The following is a 9873-nucleotide window of genomic DNA, read 5'->3' as shown; positions in this document are numbered from 1 at the left end:
ATTATAAGATGACCTTGAATATAAGACAAGGTATTTTTCAGAACATTTGCTCTGAAAAAAAACTTGTCTTATATTCGAGCAAATACGGTATATGTTGTGAGCATCTTAAATATCCAATCTTCCAAAGTTAAAACAGGATATCCTTGTGATATTTGCTATGAGACCTCCAAACAGGATTTCTAATTTCTATCATACACACATGTATATGGAAGGTTAAATCACAAACACAGTCTATGAACTTTTTTCATAAAAAATAAAATTTGCAGAGTCATGTTGACTTGTTAAAAGCCAATTTCATTGACGTCGTTAGTAATTTATGACAGGTTATTACTCAAAGTAATTGTTCCTGAACCGTTATTTTGAGAGAATAAAAAAATTGTAATACTGCTCTAGAAAGCTAAAGATTACTTATGTATGGCTAGAAGTGAGGCATGGTACAGATTTTCAGATAAATTGTTATAAAATGTATGTCTTCAATATGGGGAAATGTTTGGAAATAACCAGCCATTGCATATTCCTGTGAAGGTGACACAAGATTTTCTAATATTAATGGTCACAAATAAATATTATACCAAACTCACAGCCATGTTAACTGTATGTACTCACAAGCAAATCGAAATTAGACTTGTGCACGATGAGCAAAATCTAAATTTTTGTTTAATTTCTGCCACATTTTTGGCCATTTGTGTGGAGCACATTCTCAAAGGGAAAGGGGTCCCTGGCACCTTCTGGACTTAACTTTCATCTACAGTATCAGCATTTCAAGGTTTAGGAAATGATCCAGACTTGGCTTTGCACTGCTGGATCACCACCACCAGCAATAGCAGCACTGCACCTATGGATACATACATTCAGCAGCATGCTATGGGTCAATTTCTCCAAAAATCAGACCATTTTCATTAAGGAAGTTGATATGGCAACAGCAGCAGTAGTAGTAGTAGGGTACTGGGCGTAAGGATGGGCATTGAGGGGCAGGGTAGGGCACATCCAGCCACAGGACTGATGCCCCCATATTAGGAAAAAAGAATGGACCCCCAGAGTATAGCATTGAGGGCAGAGCATGATTTAGACAAATCGCTGGCAGACAGACACATCCAACCACAAGACTGACCCCTAATATTACAAACAGTGTTTGGGATCATTGTCATGCTGAAAGACCCAGCCACGTTTCATCTTCAATGGAAGGAGGTTTTCACTCAAAGTCTCACGATACATGGCCCCATTCATTCTTTCCTTTACAGGGATCAGTCGTCCTGGTCCCTTTGCAGAACAACAGTCCCAAAGCATGATGTTTCCACCCTCATGCTTCACCATAGGTATGGTGTTCTTTGGATGCAACTCAGCATTCTTTCTCCTCCAAACACGACGAGTTAAGTTTCTACCAAAAAGTTCTACCTTGGTTTCATCTGACCATATGACATTCGCCCAATCCTCTTCTGGATCATCCTAATGCTCTCTAGCAAACTTCAGATGGGCCCAGACATGTACTGGCTTAAGCAGGGGGACACGTCTGGCACTGCATGATTTGAGTCCCTGGCGGCGTAGTGTGTTACTGATGGTAGCCTTTGTTACTTTGGTCCCAGCTCTCTGCAGGTCATTCACTAGGTCCCCCCATGTGGTTCTGGGATTTTTGCTCACCGTTCTTGTGATCATTTTGACACCACAGGGTGAGATCTTGCGTGGAGCCCCAGATCGAGGGAGATTAACAATCAATTATCATTTTCGAACAGCAGCAGTAGTAGTAGTAGGGTACTGGGCGTAAGGAAGGGCATTGAGGGGCAGGGTAGGGCACATCCAGCCACAGGACTGATGCCCCCATATTAGGAAAAAAGAATGGACCTCCAGAGTATAGCATTGAGGGCAGAGCATGATATAGGCAAATCGCTGGCAGACAGACACATCCAACCACAAGACTGACCCCTAATATTACAAACAAATTGGAATTGATCCCACGGATTAAGGTAGGGCATTGAGGCACAAAGGCAGGGCAGGGTATAGGCCAGGCATTGGCAGACAGACACATATTAGAAAAAAGCAACTATAATTGATCCCCCAAAGTAAGGAAGGACTTACTAAAGAAGTAAGCAAGCCTAGTACTGGTCGATCGGCAAATCCAGCTACATGACTGAATCCCCTTAACATTAGAAAAATTAATTGATTTCCCAGAGTAAGGAGGGGCACTGAGGCATAGAGCACACCAGACACTAGCAGACTAGCAGCTAGTTGGTCCAGGACTGAATTTTCCCAGTTATGAAAAAAAATAAAGAATTGACCAATGTCAATTCATCAGCAGTAGTAGGGCATTGGGCCTTAGCAGGCAAGATGATAGGTACGTGCAGTCTCTTGGTGCAGGAACAAATTTTCCCAATATTTGAGAAATTAAAAGAGCCGATCCCCCAGAATAACAAACAATATAGAGCAGCACTAAAACCTCACTTACTTTGAATATTGAATGCTGTGTAACCTCATTTGGAAAGATTGACTTTAAACAAAGCCATCTACTGCACCACCTGTGAGGAGAGCTGTGTTCTCTGGGGCTTGAGTAAGTTGCCTGTCACAGAGAAAACCCTCTTGCTTTGAACACTGGTGGGTGAGCATGAAAGGAACTGCTGAGTCACTAAAGAGAGGCCTGGCCAGACAGCAGCTTTCTGGTCCCTATAACATAGAATGCCAGTACCAGGGGTAATGGCAGATCCTCAAGATAGGCTTTCACCATTTCATGCTACTCTGACTTTGGGGAGCTTAGGTGATACTTGTACCCACCAAGGTATCAAGGGCTGCTGCCCAAATGAGAGATTCTCTGGTGGGTCTAGTGCTGCTGCTCTGCATGAGTTCAAGGGATTGGGAATTGGACGTGTAGGTGGCACTACTACCACTGGTGTTGGGAAGTTCTTTCATCTCCCTTTCATTTAATTTTCATGCTGCATCTCAGGCTGCCTACGGGCAAGCATGTCCCTTCAAGTTTAAACATTTTTAAGGGACAGAACGGGGCAAGGAGATCTAGACTATAGATACCACACACGATAATATATTGGATATGCAAGTGGGAAGAGGTTATAAAAGAATAACCCTGTTTTGTGTTTGCAATTCTTGATATCCAGGAGAACAGAGCATTTATGTGTATTGTGTATTAAACAATAAAGATAATTTTCACAGGTGCATTTATTGACAACCCTTATCTCGTCCCTACATTAACATCATTCACTACCATGCAGTCCTCACCTCCTGTTTCTCACCCCCTTATCCACCTAGATTGGCCCTTCATTCCTCTGTTGTATCTGTATGTCAGTTGCTGTATTGTACTTGTCGTTATCTGTAACATTTTCATCTTTGTACAGCGCTGCAGAATCTGTAGGCGCTTGATAAATAAAGTATAATAATAATAATAAAATTGTAGTGTCACTTTCATAAAAGGAATTTGAAAGTATAAAAAATACAGAATTGCAACATATCAGACTATGAAAAAAATAAAATGTTCTTCCTTGTTCCTGCATCCTGTCATGTTTATTTTTCTTTATATAATGTGTGTCCTAAGATTTCAAACAAATCCAAAAAGCAGAACTGCCACTGCTATTTTAGTTTTATTGTTAGCTTCATATGAAAAAGTTATATTTTTCAAAAATATATTGCTGTTTACTGTTATTTCTAGTTTTTACATTATGTGTTCAGAAAGCTGCATATTACCATATTGGCTCGGATATAGGCCGCACCCGAATATAGGCCGCACCCTAAAAGTTAGGTGCTTTTTTAAAGAAAAAAAATTCTTAGTAAAAAAAAAAACACTTACATATACTGCCACTCTGCCCCCGCGAGATATGCTGCTACTCTGCCCTTCCCAGACATCCTGCCACTCTCTGCCCTCCCCAGATATGCTGCCACTCTGCCCCCCCGAGATATGTTGCCACTCTATCCCCCCTGAGATATGCACTCTGCCCCCGAGATGTGCCCCCCCGAGATATGCTGCCACTCTACCCCCCCGAGATATGCTGCCACTCTGCCCCCAAGAGGTCCCCCCCCCTAGACTTACCGGTGCAGACTCCCCGGCGGGGGACAGCTACGCAGTACGCGTACTCAACTTCCAGTGCTGGCACTTCCGCCGTGGGCAGTGCCGGCAAGGAAGATTGTTAGCGTACATTGCCCAGACATTCACCGGCTGCAGCGATGCAAGCGTTAACAACCTCCGGTGCTGGCACGTCTGTACGATGTGCTTTAACAATCTCCCTTGCCGGGACTCCCCCCGTGGAAATTCCCGGCAAGGGAGATTGTTAAAGCACATCGTGCAGATGTGCCGGCAGCGAGGGCTGTTTATGCACATCGCCGCTGCCGGTGCACATCTACGCAATGCGCTTAGACAATCTCCCGTGCTGGCACTCCCTCCGTGGAAAGTGCTGGCAGGGGAGGCTGTCTGAGCACATCCGAGAGCAGGATACAGGTCCCCTGCACCGCTGCGGGGGATCTGTATCCTAACCCCGTTGCCTGCCCGGCGCCCGGGACTGCTTACAATGGTAGCCTCCAGGTCTGCAGATGATGGAAGTTTTTTGCAACTAAATAAAATTAATTTTTAGAAAGATTTTCTTTAATGCTAAACAGCTTTACTATATACAGTTGTATTCCCTATTAATCATGTAAAAGTTTGCTTCATTAAAACTGTTTGGAGAAATGCGTTGTTGTTATGTGATATTGTCTTGCCGTCTGGCACAAAAGTAGACTTCAAATGAAGAGGCTATAGCTGGCAGTGGTCAGGGTGAGCAATCTCTGTCTATAGTAACACCAAGTTTTCGGTATCAAAGGGGAAATCCAGAAGCATAAACTACATCAGGCCAGGGTTGTGGCAGGCTGATTTCAAACATAGGAGACAAGATAGGTAAGGAATCTAGATACACAATGTCACATGTGTAGGGTGACCACATCAGCCATGTTTTCCAAGACACAGATAATGTTTACATTTTGCTGACCAGCCCAGATAAAGTCCTGCCCCATGTATAGACTCATGGAAGGGAACCAATTAGCCTGATATACATCCCCCATACTGCAGGGCAGCACTTTATTTGGGCCTGTTGGCAAAATGTAAAAATTATATGTGTCGTGAAAACCATGGCTCATGTGGTCACTCTCCACGTCTGCCTTTACCGAATGTGCATTTGCCACAGACGTTTTCTGTCCTGAGACATCAACAAGGGGTTGAGCCCCAAGCTGAGTGAACATGAATGCCGATGATCCCAAAAGTTAGAAGTGTCAGGTGTAGGCAGGTAGAGTTTGGCACTGAATGTATAGACCAGGCACCAACACAGACAGGAAAAACATGCGGAAGGAACTGGATGCCAAGGGTAATGTAGGATGGATGGTCAGACACAGCTGGGTCTGGTACACTATACTGGTAGTCATTCTGTTACACAGAGCGAGTAATCTACTTGGATTGTGCCAAGGCGTTTGACACAGTTCCGCACAATAGGTTAGTATTCTTTCTTGTTCTTGGGTTGAACATTGGCTTAATGATGAGTACAGAGAGTTGTCATAAATGGTACATTTTCAAGCTGGACAAAAGTGGTAAGTGGTGTTCCTGACGGTTCTGTCCTGGGACCAATTTTATTCAACATATGACCTTGCAATAGCCGTTGAAAGTCATGTTTCCGTGTTTGCAGACACTAAACTCTGTAAAGTAATGCAATGTGAGCAGGATATTACTTTGCTGCAGAGGGATTTAGATAGACTGGGAGACTGGGCACACAAATGGCAGATGGAATTCAATGTAGATAAATGCAAAGTTATGCACTTCGGGGTAGCGAATGCACAAGCAACCTACACCCTAAGCGGTAGTGAATTAGGGATAGCAACAAATGAGAAGGATTTGGGAATTGTTATAGACAACAAACCCGGAAAGAATGTGCAATGCCAGTCAGCAGTTGCTAAGGCCAGTAAGGTATTTTCATGTATAAGAAGGGGCATCAAGTCGCAGGATAAAAATATAATCTTGTTCCTTTATAAATCAATGGTAAGGCCGCACCTTGAATATGCTGTGCAATTTTGGGCATCTATTCTAAAGAAGGATATCATAGCACTGGAAAAAGTGCAGAGACGGGCTACAAAACTAATAAAAGGAATGGAACACTTTAGTTATGAAGAAAGGTTAATTCATTTAAATCTGTTTAGTTTAGAAAAACGTCGCCTCAGAGGGGATATGATAACGTTATATAAATAAATTCGGGGCCAATACAAACCATTGTGTGGAAATCTGTTCATAAACAGGACTATGCATAGGACACGTGGTCATGCATTTAGACTGGAAGAAAGGAGATTTAGTCTAAAGCAGAGGAAAGGGTTTTTTACAGTAAGGGCAATAAGGATGTGGAATTCTCTGCCTGCAGAGGTAGTTTTATCAGAGTCTGTACAGACATTTAAATAACAATTGGATGTATACTTGCAAAAACATAATATTCAGGGATATACGGTAATTTTTAAATTATGGGGAAACAGCTTATTGATCCAAGGATCGATGTGACTGCCATTCTGGGTTCAAGAAGGAATTTTTCCCTAGTTTGTGCAAAATTGGAAAGAGCCACAACTGTGATTTTTTGCCTTCTTTTGGATCAACAGCAAGAAATAAACAGATATGGAAAAGGCTGAACTTGATGGACGCATGTCTTTTTTCAGCCTATCTAACTATGTAGTCAGAGTTTAAGAGATGTGTATGTGGTAAGCATGAGTGTGTATAAGTGTCTGCATTAGATTGAGTTTCTGTGTTATATGTGGCAGAGGATGGAGGGACATTTGGCCTTACCTGCTCCTTAAACCAGAGGGAACCAGTCCTCCCTTGAGTTTGGGTATCTGTCATGCAAGAGTCAAATAGCGCTGTTTTGTGATAACAGAATCATTATTTTTGAGGACTAAAAAGGTAAGCCAGCCAATTAACAAAGTGGCATAAAATGTAAGCATTATTATCTCAAAGTGGGAGGTGTTAATGTAACTTTACAAATCCCTGGTCAGTTCTTACATATGGTATTGTTTATTTGTTTTGAAGATTGCTTGTCTAGTGCCTGGCTGTGTTATTAAATGAATATGTTAAGCATATGAAAAAATGGTGATTTTAGGTTACATGATGAAGGGAATTCAATACAGGTATATATGTATATATCAGTATAATATTGTTGAATATCAACTTTAAATTTCACGTTTTCCCCCTTGCAACTGCATGGGCAAAAAAATCAGACAACTGAGGGGCAATACGCTAAGGCTCCTGAGTTGTAGCTTATTCTAAATATAACTGCTTTTAGGTAAACTACGCAGTACTTTAATATGCATTCTTCATTAGTAGGGCTGTAAGGGGCACTTTCATATTTACATATTGTAGAATGTGGTAACAGCGGAAAATGATATGGTGACCCCTAGTGTTAACTATTAATATAACAATCAGACAAAATAGAATAATTACATTGAGTATAATATAAACTACATTTAAGGAAATTTTGTATTGAAGAATTGTATTTAGTCTTGGATTAATTACATTTTTCACTTTGCATTAATAAGTCACACACGCCAATTTAAATATCCATCCTCTAAATGTTAACTGCCACCTGTTTTCATAGTTGAATATCCTGCAAGTCATTGCATCTAGTAATGTCAATAAAAACATGTTCTCTCTGTTGTTCATGCCAATGAAAATGTCTCTGTCATACCTATTCTATACACACCACTTCTGCATCTGTGTAGTCTATTGTACAGAGAACTATTTTGCTTTTGAGATACTATATACTTTTTATATTGTCTTCAGATTTATTTTTACTGCCTTTTTGTAGAAACCCTTACAAAAAAATTACTGCAGTTTTTCTGAAGTAATACTGCTATTTTTTGGACATGAAAAAACTGCAATACTGCACTTTTACTGCAGTATTACTGCACATTTACTGCAGTTTTACTGCATTTGTACTTCACTGTACTGCAGTTGTACTGCAGTTATTTTTGTACGGAAGTACAAATGCAATAAAGCTGCAGTACATTGAAGTACAACTGTAGGTTTGCAATATAAAAAAAAAACTGCGGTAAATGTGCAGTAAAACTGCAGTACAGTGAAGTACAAATGCAGTAAAACTGCAGTAAATGTGCAGTAATACTGCAGTAAAAGTGCAGTATTGCAGTTTTTTCATGTCCAAAAAATAGCAGTATTACTTCAGAAAAACTGCAGTAATTTTTCGTAAGGGAAAATCACAAAACAATCCTTTCAGGCTATAATGATAAGAACCAAGACTGGTTCCTGAACATTACTGACCACAGCCAACTTCTATTCTGAACTGGTGTAATGTCTTTAGTCTACCTTGCACTAAAGTGGGCAATCAATGCCTATGCATTGTGTGCTAGATGCTGTTGTGTGACGAAAGGGGAAGAGGTTGTGAAATAGTATTGTGTGGGAATGGGGTTTGTAGTGTCTTGTGTGGTATGTGCCTCTGGTATAAATGGATACACACACCAAGGGCTAGAGAATAAGATGGCCCCAAATGGAGTTCATCAATAGAAACTGCAGCACTAGGCTTCAATGATGGACTGAGAACACCTAACCTAACAATCCAAAAAGAAGAAGTGTACACCCAGACAATCTCATTGAGGCGAGGGACGTAACGACCTGTGCGGCCAATGCCATATACAGGATCAGTAACCATAAACTGGAACAAGCAGGTGAAGATTTTAAACAAGGTTAAACGCTCCAGGCGAGTGCCTTCAATCTTCAGGCAGAGGAATGCCATTTGTCTCCACCCATTGCCACCAAGGTTATGCCCACTTATTTCTGCTATGACTCATCAAAGACTAACTGAGGCTAGCTGTTGAACTAGTCCTGGTGCCTTATAACACACACCCTTCCTGCTTCTGGCAGCCATCTCTGGAAAGTTCTTGAGCATGCTGGTGCCTCATTTATCCTTGACACTCATAAGAGAGCTGAAAAGTGTGTGACTGGATTTGAACCAAAATAGTCCCTGGCATTAAAAGTCCACAGATTAAATGAAAAGTTTTTTTAATGCATGTTAGAGCCCATTTTGCAACAGAACTCTTACTTAATAGTCTGATGTTTTACACCGCTATGGTTGCTGCAGATTGGAGAGGAGGCCAAAGGGGCCCTTATACACAAACAAGGAGTGTCAAGATGCCAGTGGTTAGGAGCAGCAGGGGTTCTTGAAGGCCATAACTATTCCCTGGCAGGGTTGGAATGGTTAACAGGAGGAAAAGCTGGTATACTTCATCCTCGTCAATGTCCCCACCTAGGTTCCTCTTTCCAGATGGCAGGCGAGTCAGTGAGCTGGGGCCCCTTCACTACACATCCCCAGCAGGCAACCAATTTTGGCAGACAATGATTCTTTCCTGTCTTGAAGTTTGTTCTAAGACCCACAGTTCAGCTAGCCGACAGAGTTTTTGCTAGATTCTCATGGTAGCAATCAGTCCAGGCATTAGAGGAATAGGGATAGTGAGCACAGAAGTGCTCAGGGGGGAACTGGACAGCGGAGTTGAATCCCGATCCTCTGTGGCATTGTTGAGAGGTTTCTCGATCCCCAAATCGTAACCGGAGTTGTTAGTCGCCCTCCCTCATCTGAGCAGCCCAGGGAGAGAGTTTCATGCTAGAACGTGGAAGCATCTCCAGGGATTTCTTAAGCGGCTGCGCAGGATCACAAGGCCCAGCAGACAGAACACCGTCTGGAGGAATAATACAGGGGATTTTCCAGACGATACTTAACTGGAGGGACAATACATGGGCTGGTGGGGACATGGCAGGGGCTGAAGGTGCAATACAGGGCCTGGAAGGGATAGCTCAGGGGCTAGGGTGAGGCACGGCTGTATAATGTTTTTACAAGAAAAGAAGGAGGTCTAGTCCTTTAATTCTCAAGGGGCAGA

This window comes from Spea bombifrons, chromosome 4 (genome assembly GCF_027358695.1).
Source record: "Spea bombifrons isolate aSpeBom1 chromosome 4, aSpeBom1.2.pri, whole genome shotgun sequence".
Taxonomy (NCBI): domain Eukaryota; kingdom Metazoa; phylum Chordata; class Amphibia; order Anura; family Pelobatidae; genus Spea; species Spea bombifrons.
This window is presented reverse-complemented; position numbering follows the sequence as displayed.